The following is a 14,825-nucleotide window of genomic DNA, read 5'->3' as shown; positions in this document are numbered from 1 at the left end:
GTGCACCGAAGGAGGGCTTTAATGCCTGTGCATTCTTCTAATTTCAGAGCCTTTCAACAGCATTTTATACCGAATACAATTTCGCAAGTCTTGGTGTCCTGGAGGAATTTTCCCTTGGACACCTCTTGGTCAAAATTTGCTTGGGGGAAACAAAAAAGCAACCAGAGTAGGCCCCCAAAGTCTGCAAAGCAGAGACCAGTGGCAATGGGAGGTGAGAGTGCGGCGGACTGACCAACGGGCCCCGGGGCAAGGGGACCACCGCGCGAGGGCGCGGGCGGATGCTCTGCTCGCCCGCGCAACCGAAAACGGGCGGCGAGTATCGCGAGAGGGCTCAGCTCCCCTGCAGCGAGCCCTCGGGCAGGAGCAGAGGCCCAGGCGACGGGCGTGGGCTGCGGGGTCGCTCGCTTGGTTCCCCGGCTAGCATCTCGGCGCCCCTACTTCCAGCGCGCCCCGTCGCAGCCAGGCGACCTGAGCGTCCCCCAACCAGCCTTGGGCCGGAGTGCTGCCCGCGGTCCTTCGCTCGCCCGGCCGCCAGCGCTCGCCGCCCGGCTGGGACCCGGCAGGTGGACTGCGGCGGGCGCACCCTCCTTCCGGCCCCGGCCCCTCTCCCGGACCCTCCCTCGAGCCCTGGCGCGCCTCTGCTCCCCGGCCAGAGCTCGCAATCTGCGCCCCCGAGTTACCTGCCTCGGGAAGTCCCAGTTCGCAAGCAGCCCGGACTGTAAAAGGGTGGATTCGGCAGAGCCCAAAACCACATTCCTAGGGGAGGGGTGGGGTCCCCATCTAGAGGGTCGCGGATCGCATTACCGGCCGAGGGGAGGAGACAGCGGAAGGGAGAGTCAACAGGGGTAAAAGTTGCTTTTCGTTTAGTACTCCCCTCCCCCTCCCTAACGCGCTGCGATGCCGGTTGGCTCGGGGACCCAGTGTCCGCCCAGGTTCCGGAGCCCGACGGCCCCAGAACGGTTTGGCAGGACAGAGGCATCTTTACATCCGCGGATGCGGCAGTCAGAGCGCCGGTTGGTTTGCAGGGCTGCCGGGCTCCGGGGCCCCGAGGGCGACCCCCGGCTGCCCGGGGGCGGGAAGCAGAAGCCCGCCTCCGGGCACCGAAGATCTAGAGCAATAACAGACGCATAAATAAATCAATGAGCAGCTCTTTGCTGCCAGCAGCAGGGAAACCTCGGGCTGATTAAATGCAGACGTGGGGTGTCTGCCAGGACAGGAGGGCGGCGGGGTACAAGGAACCGGCGTGGAGGCGAAGGGTGGGGGGAAGGGAGGCCGGGGCAGGAGCGACGGGAAAGACCCAAAGCCACGTTTTTAAACATGGAGGGGGGGGAATTTTAAAGGCAAACAGTACGGGGGAGGGAGGAGGGCCGGGCTGCGGGCCCCTGGGCCTCCCAGCCACCCGGGGCAACTTTCCGGGCGGGAGGTGCGGCCCGAGGGGCGGCGCCGGCGGCGGGAGGCGGGAGTCCGAGGCCGAGGGAGGGGGGGAGTCACTTTAAAGGCTCTTTCTTACCCATAATGCTTTGTGGGGACGTTGACAAGTGGATCCAAGATGGCGTAGAAAGTAATGACAGGTAAGTCCTGACTTCCCCCTTCTCTGCTGCTGGGACCGCTCCGCGAGCTGCCGGAGCCCTCCGGAGAGGGGACCGGACTCCCCTCTGGTCCTCCGAGTCCCGGGAAGGGCGGCCCCGGGGCGGGCCTGGGGCCCAGACGGCCCGCGGCGGGGCCTGGGAAGCGGGGCTCTTCGAGGCGAGGCCCGGACGCTGGGGCTGTTTACAGCTTCTTCCCCTCCCTGGCCCCCTTCCCCTCCGCTGGGGGCCGCGGAGCCCTCGGCCCAGGCCGTGGAGGGGGCCTCGCAGACCCCGGCCGCGAGCCTGAGGGAGGTTTGTCCAGCCCACGGCACTCCGGGAGGGGGAGTCGAGCCGCCTTGCACGCTCGCCTCCTCCGGGTCGCGGCTGGGGGTGGGGAGCGTGCAGGCCTCCCACGCCCCGCTCGATTGCCCCCTCTGGGCTCGGACTTCCACGCGGGGTGGGGCGGGGGCCGGAGGGTGGGCGCGGGGAAAAGTGGGTCAGGGGTGCACCCCTCCCTCCCCCGCCAAGGGCTGTTGCCTGAGCTTTACTTTCTTTACCCCCTTTCTCCGCCCCCTCCTCGGAAATTCTCATTGGCCCACAAGCACATCAACAAAAATAAAAACAGAGGATTCTTTCCTGGAGATTCCTTCAAGACTTCCCTTTTCTTGAGCTAAGGGACCGCAGTTTTATCTAAGGAACTTTGATTGCTCTCCCCCCAAATTATTTGAGGCTTCTGCACCCTCCCCTTTGCTGAGGATCCTCCAGCCAGGGTTGGAAGTCAGGGTCTTAGGATTCTTCTTGGATTGAGACCCTCAGGTTTTGTTTGAAACTCAAAATTGTTGCTCCTTCACCCTCACCACTTACACTTTTCAGGCAAATCGTTAATAGATGTGGAACTCCAGAGACAGTGGATTCCTGGAGTCGGGCGGGGGGAGGGGGAGGAAGGCGTCGTCCTGGCTAGTTGTTAATTTTGCCCTCTCTTAAACTCTTATGAATGGATTTCTTCTCCTTCATCTCTTCTTTTTTCTCCTTTTTTTTCATTTCATGTTTTGAAAGTAAGGTCAGTCAGATATGACATTTTTATGTTTGGATTTTAAGAGCAGTTTATAATTATTCTTTCATCACACAGAGAGGAAATGTTTTTGTTTTAAAGTAAAGCAAACAGACTCATTTACAAAGCTGCATACTGTATACCATTTTGGTAACTTTTTCCATTTGAAATTTATATGCCCTTTCACTTCAGGCTGATAGAATGTTTGCTACTGATCATGTCTCTTACTGGTGTTGTATAGACACATTATACTTTTCTGTTTATCTCAGGAATTGGATGAAGTAATTGATCACTAAAGAACTACAGTGCTGGTGAGATGTGTAAGGTGAGACTGCAGTTAAAAATGATTTACCTTTTTTCCTTCTTTATTTTAATCAAGTCATGAGGGTGAGACTGAAACTAAGTAATTTGATGGGGCCATCTTTATTTCCAAATCACTCACTCAGTCAAATGGGAGTAGAGGCAGGGCTAGATTTGGAAAGGACAACTGTGTCAAGTATACCAAACTTTTCAGCTACTGGAGCTTATCCAGAGCCAAGTGTTATTTGCAGCCATCCTTGATTAGTATCTTCACCAGGGGTAATTATAGTTTGCCTATTTAAATTCCCTTGTGTAACTTTAATTGAATGTCTTAATTTTATCTGTGCTTTGGTGTCCATCACTTAGTCTGCATTGAGTGTTAGTGATTGTGTATGTGGATTTTGTATGTCTGCAGTTTGTGGGACTCGTGTAAAGTACACCCTTTCCATTGGAAAGCGTTATTTCAGGCACATCCTGCTTTTATTTTCTGAAAAATGGAACAGTGCTTGTCTCTCTCATAATTATTTGGAAATAAAAATGATAGTGTTGCATTTTGGTTATAGGTTATTAGGGATGAGACTGGCTTGTCATTATCTTCTGGTCACATGTAGTGTGTGAATTCAGAGTGTTGCTTTTTTTAATCTAACTTATAAGGCTTTGGATTTATAGAACATTATTAATATAGTGTCAATGAACAGTCAGTATTCTGTACTGGTGAGAAGGAGAGTGGTTTGCTAATTTTACATTCTTCACAAGCAATTTTCTCAACTTTAAAAATATATCTTTTTATTTATTTTTTATTTTAGTCATCGTAGATGTACTATACTACAGTGTGTGTGAGTGTGTTTGTAAAATATTTTACTATGGTTTATTGAGAAAATGTAAGTTGTTATGGTAGATTGGTTACTGCAGCGTTTTTTTTTTTTTCCTTTAACACATCTGGGTAGCCTTTGAATTTTGAAGTCCACTCACAAAGTTTTCATCTCTATCACACATCTGTTTAAGAAGAGTAAGCTGTGCTTTATTTTATTCCAGATTGAGGCATACAATTGACATTTTTGCCTTAAAAAAAAAACTTGGGAGAGGAAGGTGGACATAAACCAAGATCTTTTTGTAAGTGCACACACCACATTTGCTTGTGTTTGAAACTCAGAAGTGCTTGTGTGTATTACATTTATTTTTATTCTTAGCAGAGCAAATATGAATTTTAAAATTTATTTATTTTCAGCTTACAGATGGAGGCATATTCATGCCTTAGACCTCCCAAACTGTACCTTTTATCTTTTTTTTTTAATACATATTACTTTGTGGAAAGAACCAATGATCTACTTTTGGGTCTATGGAGATGTTTGTTTATAATCCAAAAGGGAATATTTAGAAATAGGTAATCTTGTGTGGCTAGTGTTGTTTGGCCTGAGCTGTGTCAAGACATTTTCCACAATTTTCACACATGTAGACCATGTGAAGTGTTAGTATTCACTTCGAAGTGAAGTTGGTGGTTGGCCACCGAACAGGTTGTCACACGAAGCATTCTAAAATGGGAAATGCCATAGTATTGAAGTTTGTGGTGAAGCGGGGGTCTGTGTCTTTGAGCTGAATGAAGACACAGCTTTTTTAGTCTGTCCTTTTGGCTGGGAAGCTGGGACACTATTTTTAGGTAAGGCGGGAGTTTTGGGGAGTCAGTAAGTGCCTCTATCAGCTGGTGTGCTTGATTTTTGCAGTTGTTAGCAAGAAGTTTCATTTCTAATACCATAAGTATTCAATCTACATTGTTTTAAAGTCTGTATACATTTATGGACAGTCCAGTGTTTTACTGGAGAAGGGAGTGATGCCAAAATAACAGGGGAAATCATTCCTACTTGCAAAGGCCTTGTGTAGTTTAAAAATATAGAGCATATTCATGAAAGGCTAAGAATATTGCAGAGGGACCTACAAATAAGTAGACCAGATCTTACACATGCATTTTTGTTCTCTGTTGAAGAAGTAGGCATGGTATTGATATTAAATGCAAATTAGTCTATAATTATCTATAGTCTATAATATAATTATCAAATTATATTTAAGATTCTAAATGCAGGCCCAGCACAAGAAGTAAGGTCCTTTGCCTGTTGTTTTAAATGCATAGTAGATTTGGGGCCAAGTTTATCAACTTGTCGGTAAACAAGAGATGGGGAGGAGCTACTTAAAAAATTATAAACAAATTGTTATGGCTGTTTATTTCCATAAACTTGGATAAGTATACACGCAAATATAATTTGATTTCTAAGTAATAGTTTGAATTGTTTTCTAGGAGAGAAGTATGATATGTGTGGAGAGTGTGGCCACAGCAGCTTGTAGTTCATTTAAATTGCTGGGTGTAGTCGGGATGGCTTCGGTAGCATTGGCTAGGAGCAGCGTAAAACTTAGTGGTCTGTCCCTTCACCGGTGGCTGAGATTATCCTTTTGAGCTACACTGAATTTAATAGAGTTAATATTCCTCTTTCAAAAATAAATAGTAGATATAACATGAAGATTTTTAATTTATATGTATATATATGTGTACATGTATATTTATATATGTATATATCCTTATTTTAAAAGCTACCAATTGTATAAAGCAAATTGAAAGTTTTTCAGCGTACTACTGAAGAGTCATACCAACTTGTTTCCTGGTGTAAATTGTACTGGGTCAGTTTCTCCAGGGGCAGGAAGTTGTATGGTAAAGCCAGAATTTGTGTGTTCAACTTGTTTTGACTCTCCAAAACTCTGATTCATCATTAGGTTCTTCAAAGAATGCACGGCAAATTTTTTTGAGTAAACCATTGTGACGTGTGAATGTTTGTGATTTTTGTTATTTCTGTGCCGTATTTTAGGTGTTCTCGGAACATCTGAATTTGCCTTTTTGCTTTCTTCTGTCGATATTCTCCTTGTGGTGAAAATATTCCTGTGAGGCGAGCTTCCTTTCAGTAGGCAATATGTGTAACTAATATAGTTAAAAAAATTATTATTTTTATGTAAAACTGATGCATGCTATGGTAAACAGATCGGAGCAGTGCTAAGTGTATGTAGGAAAAAAGATAAAAAGCCTCTGCTCTCCTTCCTCCATCTTTAGCCGTGTCCCCCTAATCTGACCGTAGAAAGCAGTTGGTGTTACGTGGTGTTTGGAAGACCTCTCTTGCCTAGGTGCCCGGGCAGTAGTGAAAGCAGAGGGAGAAGTCAGGGAAGGCATGGCCACTGTACCCGTTTAGATGTCAGGCAGGGATTCCGCCCTTATTTCCTGTAATGTTAATTAATATTGATAATCTTAAACTTCCATTAGTTTAAGATAACTGTCATTGAATTGTTAGTGAAACACTCAAACAGTTAATTGCATTGTCAGGTTGGTAAAGTTTTGATTTGTTGATCTTGTAAGGAAATAAATAATTGGAAATTGAATTCACATAACCTTAGGGCTGGGAGTAATGTTGGTAATTATCATCTGTGGAATTTTATGATGAGATGCACAGTATACTTACTATAGGCTTGTTATAACTCATTATCTTTCCTTTAGTTTTCAGAACAACTCCAAGATAGCTGTTATTTCTGCTTTGCAGAGGAAATTTAGGTTAAATGTGAATTAACGAACGTAACGTCGCAAGACTAGTAAGTAGTGGTGCTGGCGTTGTGCCTTGGAAAGGGCGTTCTCTTTCCATTGCAGTATGCTCTGCTGCTTCTATCTAGTCTGTCTTATTTTCCAGATGAGGAAATTGAGGCCTGGAGAAGTCAAGTGACTTGCCCAAGGTCACACAGCTGATTAGTAGCAACATTAAACCAAACTTTTATCTCTGGACCCTTATCTCAGGACTCTTGGTCCTGGCTGGTTATGCTACATTTTATTGAAGTACTGTGGACCAAAGGACCATATGCTGTGACCACTGGATACAAATGCTTCAGAACTGATACATCAGCAGTGGTGTTTTCTAGTATGTATTAAAAGGTTCCTTCTCTCTCTTTCAGAAATTATAAAGAGCTCTGATGGGCTATTTGGGTGATACCCAGTGCAGTGAACTGCAGGTGAGTAAGGTCTGGGAGAGCCTTATTTACAAAGCAAGAACTTGATAATGCCTGAGGAAAAGACAAAAGAGACTTAATCTAGAGGAGGGTGTCTGGTCAGCAAGATGAGGTGGGACAAGGTGGAGGAAGTAGGGCACTGGTGCAGCAGTGGTGACCTGACTGAATTGGCTACTTCTGGAGCAGACTGGATGATGGTGAACCTACTCCAAACAGACTGCCTGACGCTTTGTCAGTTTGTTTGAGGAGAAGTGCGGGTAGGTTAATCTTCCACTTCTGTTTTGAATGAGTAACTGCACAGGGATTCAACCTATCTGCATATGATTGGATCTTCAGAGGTCCTTCAGTTTTTGTGTCAGCATTCTTGAGTGTTGATCACCCAGTGCTCTGATGAACGGGTTAAGTATTAAATTGTTTGTTTTTCCTGTTATCTACTATGTGTGTATTGTCATGAATGACTGTATATATCTGCATTTTTGAGGATCTAGATGCCAAGAACATATCAAAGGAAACAAAAGGTTAAACTTTTTTCCTAATGGTTGTATTAGTCCTTCAAATTATTTGTTTTTTGCTGAAATGCCCTAAGAATAACATTTTAGTCTTGAGTATTTATTATTTCACAGTTAGTAATCTTCTTGGTCCATTATAGTATCTTGGCCATTCAGTATTAAACTAAGAAAACGGTAATACTACAGAAAAACAGAAGACTGTTTTAATATTGTCCTTGTGGGGCATCAGTGCTAAAATTATTTTTTGATACATTTTTAATACTAGTCCCAGAGACTTTAATGAGACAATGCTATATACTTTTAGGGTTTATAATTAAACTTAGGCTTGGCTACTTATTGATTGCTAAAGTAAAACATTGTTGTTTCTTGAGTTAGGGTAGTTTGCACATTCATCCCCCGCAGGTTCATGGGGGTGATCAGAAGACTAGTTGAGCTGGTTTCTTGGTCCTTGGAAAGCTGGGGTCTGGGTTGTCATAGGCATTGTGATAAGAAGTGCATGAGCGTTCTCAGTTAAGGCCAAAGTGAGCAGTAAAAGAGAGGTGTGGTCCTCTTCCTGAGAGTATATCGAGTTTGCATCCTGGGACCCCTAGTTTCCTCAGTATGGTAGAACTTTCTCTCTTAAATTACAAAATAATTTAAGAATTGTTATTAAGTAAATTGTTAAGTATTTGGGTTACTACCCCTAAAACAGTTGATTTTCTTTTTGGCATTCTGTTAAAAAAATATATATGTATAGATATATATCTATATCTATATACACACACACACACACACACACACACACACACACATATATATTATTGTACTCATTTTTAATTATGATGCATATAATTTGAATTTTTCTTATTTATTAGATTATGAAACATTTCCATGTTATAGTTGTCACAATTTTAATTGACATGATTACACTTTGAGAGACTGCAAAATATTTCATCAAGTCATGCCGTCAGTAATTTACTTCAATCTTTTTATGTTAGACGTTTATGTTGCTGGCTGGTTTTCAGTTAATACTTGAATCTATGTTATTGTAGATATTGTATTTTTTTCTGGCTCATTATATCTCTAGGATAAATTTCTGAATGCATTATTGTGTTAAATGGTATGAATGTTTTTATGGCTTTTGATATATATCGCCATACTGTTTTTTAAGAATGTTATACCAGTTTGTACCACTAACAGATATACAGACGAACCTGTTTCACCACAACTGGATATAAATACATTTTTTCCTTAAAAGTTTTTGCTTATTTAATAGTGTAAAGTGGCATTTGTACTTCTTTGTTCTATAACGTTGAATTTTTCTCTTTGAGTCTCTTCATGGTGAATTGTTTGTTCATATCCTTTGCTATTTTAATCAGTAAACTATCGATGTGGGCTTTGGATGGTAAGGCACGTATAACCAGCTAATAAACAGGTGCTTATTAAAAAGATGATCAGAACATGTTCAGTGAGAATGTTCAGAGAGAGTCTAGTCTAGATGGTAAATTTTCTTGAGAATAGTGGTTGAAGGGGAACAGGTGAGTTATTCCAAGATTCAGTTCGGCAAATGTTTAGTACGCATCCGTGTGTACCACGTGTTGCGTCCTCTTAGTGCTTCTCAAGTCATCATGGCATATACTTGGTTGAAGGAGGAGGCTGCTTGAGGCTGCTAGAGGCTTGACTTGTTGGGACTTTGGCTCTGAAGTCGCTTTGTGGAGGGCTGAGGGGATCACTGACTAGAACGTCTTTAGCTCATTCACGGCATACCGCAGTGCCACGGCACTTTGAGAAGCTCTGTTCTGAAGGATACAAAGATGAATAAAACATCATTTCCTCTGACAAGGAACGAATCATCTAGTAGAGAGAGTAGGGGCACCAAAACAAGAAAGGACTAATAGGAATTTGAAGGGTGCTGTAAGAGGGGTTCAGACAAGGTGCTTAGGGGTTCAGTGGAGGGAGTGATACTGCCCCCTTGGGGATATAAGCTAACACTTCAACTGAGGAGGTGGCATTTAAATTGCACCACTGTGAAATTGAGGCGCCATGGCAAGAAGGGGGCATTCTGGAGGGAAGGGTAGCTTGAGCAAAGGCTGAGGGGTGGTGTCGGAAATGAGGTGGCTGTCCGGAAACTGCATATCCAAATTACCCGGACCCTGGGTTACATGAAGGAACGTAGCGGACAGTGCGGCTGTTGAGAGGTCATGACTGGGTTTTGGAGAATGAATATGATGGATTGTCAGTGAGGAGAAACTAGAGACAGCGTTTTCAGTTGGGTTCCTGGTATTACTCCAGGTGAGGGATGATGAGTGCCTGAGTTGGTGTACTTGGGGATGAAAGGAGGTGGTGGAGTCAAGAGGTATTTTGGAGGTTGAACAGAGAGATGTGGTGACTGATTAGGTAGGAGGGGAAGCGAACAGTCAGTTCTATGTCTCAAGTCAGAGATGATGCTGAGGTTTTTATGGTTGGATGGCTGGCAGAATGGGGCAGCAGGAATACAGAAGTCAGGAGGAAGAACAGGCCTTAGGGGTTTAGGATAGAGAAAAGACGAGTTTGGTTTTGTGAGTTTAAGGAACTAGTAGAAAGGTGAAATCAGAATCTTAACCCTGGAAGGAACAGATGAGGAAGTTCAGGGCCCAGAGGAACTAGAGGGACCAGTGAGGTCTCACAGTTAGATAAAGCAGAGTGTAGACTGCAGCTGCCTGATTCCCAGTCCAGCACTCTCTTCACTGCCTCAGACTGAGAATCTTCTCTGCGGGGTTTTCCTCGCACCCAGGTGTGCTCAATAGGAAGCTGGAAGTGGCAGAGCTTATGTTGGGAGTGAAGAGTTTATTTCTTAATTACATTTTTTTTATTATGGAAAATTCCAGATGTATAGAAGTGGAAAGGGTATAATCAGTCCCACTGTACCCGTTGTTCAACTTTAATAGTTACTAATGCTGTTTCATCTGTTTCCTCCCTCTCCATCAGTTATATTGAAGTAAATCGGATAGAGTGTTTTGGTGAACCTGAACTCTGGGTATCTGTAGTTAAGGAGAATTGAACAGTTCAGTAGGGTATGTTCTGAGCTTTCTGGGTGGGGGTCTAGAGTGAACAGAAGTAGTATTAATTGCCAGAATTCCTGGGCAAATCACTTACGTCTTCTGAGCCTTCGTTTGTCTGTGAGACGGAGGTAATAATGGCAGCGTCACAGAATCACCTGAGATAAGGTGTAGAAAACCCTCTGTGAACTGTGAGCCTGAAGTGACGCAGGTTTTAGTTGTTGGTAATAACAGAAAGGTGATGCTGTTCCTTTGGGCTTCTGTGTTGCTGGCATTCAGTACATTTTTATTATTCAGCAAAGAATTATGTGAGGTACCTGAGGCTTCAACAGGGAACAAAACAGACAAAATCTCAGCTCTCCTGGAGCTCATGTTCTAGGTCTGGAGTATAATAGGAAGCTAACACCTTAATAGTGATTAGTGTGGGCCAGACACTGTTCTAAGTGCTTTCATATTTTACCCTATTTAATTCTTGCAGCAATGCCTTGAAGTGTAGCACTGTTATTATTCCCATTTTGCAGATTTGGAAATCAAAGCAAATGTTTAAGCAGATTGCCTCAGGTCACAATGCCAGGATTCATACTGAGGCAGAGCTGGCTTCAAGCCTATACTCTTACCCCTGTGCCATTAGAACGCTTCAGCTCATTCATGGCGTACTAGTGTTTGATACAAATAAAAAAGGTAGGCCCTGATTGAAATTATCCCTAAACAAGTAAGTGTTCTCTTCTTGTGGGAGAAAAAAGACAAAAACAAATGAAAAAAATGGCAGTACACAGTTCTCTGTGGATGGGGGTATATTAATATTCTTACATAGACAAGTATTTTTCTTCCTAACTTTTTATAGGCTTCACCAACTTTCTTGGTTTCTTTAGATACAAATGGCCACCTCAGTGGAAGGAAGTCATTTTCCTGCTGGTACTTGGGAAGAATGGCTTCTTGAATGAAGCCCTTCTTGTTTACAATTCTTCTTTTTCTCCTGCTGCTCTCTCCTTACCTTGGGGCAGTTCCCTTCTCTGATTTCCCCTGTTCTCTGCTCCTCCTTTTGCGCACAGCTGTGGTGTCCCTTCCCAGTCTCACCAGCTGCCCATGTTCTCAAGGATTTCCTTCCTTCTGCCTTTGCCTTCTCTTCCCTGGCCTGCCTCTGTCAGTCACCTTGGGCCTTACCCTCTGTTTTGGCTTTTCTGAGTTTATTCATTGGGACGAACATCAGGACCAATTTCCCGCCCCTGGCTCTGGCGCTGCCCTGCCAGCTCTTGTTTCTCCTTCATGGGCAGGGAAGATTGGGAAATGGGCAGTGAGCATTCCTTAAGTTTGCATCGGGATTAGGACATGGGTCTCACTCCTTTTAAGGAGGGTTAGGAGGGTATTACGGCTTGCATACTTGTGGGTTTTTTTTTAATATTGTTAAAATATACGTAACATAAAATTTACCATTTTAATCATTTTAGCATACAATTCGGTGTCATTAAGTGCATTCACATTGTTGTACAGCCAGCGCCACCATCCATCTCCGGAACTTTGTCATCTTCCCAAATTGCAGTTTGGTACTCATTAAACACTAACCCTCCATTCCCCTCTCCCTCAAGCACCTGGCAAACATCATTCTACTTTCTGTTTCTAAGAATTTGAATAGGGTCCGTTCATACCATAGGTACCTCATGTAAGTGCACTGATACAATGTTTGTCTTTTTGCGACTGGCTTATTTCACGTAGCATGTCTTCAAGGTTCATCCATGTTGTAGCATGTGGCAGCATTTTCTTCCTTTTTAAGGCTAAATAATATACCATTGTATGTAAATATATTTTTAAAAATTCATCCATTTTTTTGATAGACACTCGGGTTGCTTCCACCTTTTGGCTGTTGTGAATTATGTTGCTGTGAACTTGGGTGTATACATATCTGTTCAGGTCCCTACTTTCAGTTCTTTTGGGAAATGCCCAGAAGTGGAATTGTTAGATCATATGGTAATTCTGTGTTTAAGTTTTTGAGGAATCCCCGTATTTGTATTCCATAGCAGTAGCACCATTTTATGTCCACCAGAAATGTAAAAGGGTTCCAATTTCTCCACACCCTCACCAACAGTTATTTTCTATTTTTTTGATAGTAGCCATCCTAATGGGTGTGAAATGATAATATATACTTGTTTTTAAAGGTGTTTTATGTAGAATAATAGAATTTCAGGACTAGAAATGGTATGAAAGATTTCTAATTCAGTTAGCTGTGGACAGCAACAAATGTTCTCATATGTCTTAGCATTTTCACTTCTTTCTCAGTTGGAAAAAGGCATTTTGGGCAGATGGGTGTCTACTGGATCTTTGGCTCAAGATGAACTATGTCTGACCCAGGCAGGGTACATGGAATGCAGCTTTGTAAGAGATCTGCTCTTCTCTTCTGCCAGTGACTCTATTTCTTATACCTCTTTACAGTTTCCAACTGTGTCTTCTGGGTTATTTAATCTTCTTTCTGGCTTCTTTAAGGGATAAGGTAATTGTATTCAAATAAACATATTGGACTTCCCTGGTGACGCAGCGGTTGGGGGTCCGCCTGCCGATGCAGGGGGCTCGGGTTCGTGCCCTGGTCCGGGAAGATCCCACATGCCGCGGAGCGGCTGGGCCCGTGAGCCATGGCCGCTGAGCCTGTGCGTCCGGAGCCTGTGCTCCGCAACGGGAGAGGCCACAACAGTGAGAGGCCCGCGTACCGCAAAAAAAAAAAAAAAACCCACACAAATAAACATATTTATTTAAAAAAACTAGGTAAGTTAGCAATTAATGAGCCCAAGATCAGTATAAACTGCTCAGATGATTAAAAAGACTGTATTCAATATCAATTTGAAGGAAACCTAAATATTACTCCTGGATGTTAGCTATAATTCCTTACTATGTAAAATAAGTCACCCCTTTTCAATCTTTTTTTTTTTAATTTGGAGGAGATGAATTAAGCAGCATAAAATAAAATATATTTACGAGAAGATTATAACTTCTGGATTAGTTTGGGTTTTGAATCTTTTTTAAGTTAAAGAAAACTGTTAGTTTAATTTATATTATGAAAATCTTTACGCCTACAGCAAAGTTGTAAGAATAGTATAATTAATACCCAATTGTTAGCGTTATGTCACAATTTGCCTTGCCTCTCTTTCTCTGTCAAATAGCTAGAATTTTTCTTTTTCCTGAGCCAGGTGAAAGTAAGTGGCAGACATCTTAGATGGCATTTCATTCATACTTCACCATGTGTCTCCTAAGAATGAGGACATATTTCTTCATAAACATAATACCATTATCACACCTAAGAAGATAATTCAGTAATACTAATAGTTATACTATCAGATATCAAGTCCATGTATAATTTTTCCTATTTCTCCCCAAAATATATTTTATTTCTTTAGTTTCTTTTTTTTTTAAATTTATTTATTTAATTTATTTATTTTTGGCTGCGTTGGGTCTTCGTTGCTGTGTGCGGGCTTTCTCTAGTTGCGGCAAGCAGGGGCTACTCTTCATTGCGGTGCGTGTACTTCTCACTGTGGTGGCTTCTCTTGTTGCGGAGCACAGGCTCTAGGCGTGCGGGCTTCAGCAGTTGTGGCGCACGGGCTTAGTTGCTCTGCAGCATGCGGGATCTTCCCGGACCAGGGCTCAAACCCGTGTCCCCTGCACTGGCAGGCGGATTCTTAACCATTGCCCCACCAGTTATTCTTTTTTTAAAAAATTATTTCCTCATTTGTTTTTATGTGATGATACCTTTATTTATTTATTTTTTATTATTGTTTATTTTTGGCTGTGTTGGGTCTTTGTTGCTGCACGTGGGCCTTCTCTAGTTGTGGCATGTGGGGGCTACTCTTTGTTGTGGTGTGCGGACTTCTCATTGTGGTGGCTTCTCTTGTTGCGGAGCACGGGCTCTAGGTGCGTGGGCTTCAGTAATTGCAGCACCCAGGCTCAGTAGTTGTGGCACACAGGCCCTAGAGTGCGTGGGCTTCAGTAGTTGCAGTGTGTAGCCTCAGTAGTTGTGGCTCGTGGGCTCTAGAGCGCAGGCTCAGTAGTTGTGGCGTACGGGCTTAGTTGCTCCGCGGCATGTGGGATCTTCCTGGACCGGGGCTCGAACCCGTGTCCCCTGCATTGGCAGGTGGACTCTCAACCACTGCGCCACCAGGGAAGCCCGGTACGCTTTTGTGTTAATTATGCAGTTGGCTCTCTTGCGTTGATTTACATTTTATTTATAAAGCTCAACTGCTTTGGATTATGATGTGTTTACAAGGCTACACAGATAATCTGGAAGGGAAAATGAAGAAATACAAATGACAGAAAATGTTTTATAATAATAAAATTTTCTTGGCAAGCAGCAACCTTTTCTCAAAGTCAG

General features: G+C 43.4%; 1 protein-coding gene across 7 annotated transcripts in view; it reads left to right on the top strand.

Moving 5' to 3' along the window:
* The first annotated feature begins 1,531 nt into the window (after window positions 1-1,531).
* The window catches only part of HELZ (helicase with zinc finger), a 156,792-nt gene continuing 143,498 nt past the window's right edge, over window positions 1,532-14,825 (top strand). For 2 of the 7 annotated variants that reach the window (XM_019938638.3, XM_019938631.3), the window contains exons 1-3: window positions 1,532-1,571; window positions 2,889-2,944; window positions 6,895-6,951. The gene's annotated coding sequence lies outside the window, so the exon portion shown is untranslated. Of the gene's footprint in view, window positions 1,572-2,888; window positions 2,945-6,448; window positions 6,541-6,894; window positions 6,952-7,027; window positions 7,206-14,825 lie in introns of those variants that run through there. The other 5 variants (XM_019938632.3, XM_019938635.3, XM_033846480.2 and 2 more) reach the window with 4 other exon arrangements.

This window comes from Tursiops truncatus, chromosome 20 (assembly GCF_011762595.2).
Source record: "Tursiops truncatus isolate mTurTru1 chromosome 20, mTurTru1.mat.Y, whole genome shotgun sequence".
Taxonomy (NCBI): Eukaryota; Metazoa; Chordata; class Mammalia; order Artiodactyla; family Delphinidae; genus Tursiops; species Tursiops truncatus.
The sequence above is the reverse complement of the archived record's forward strand: the minus strand, read 5'-3'. Positions and strand labels throughout refer to the sequence as shown.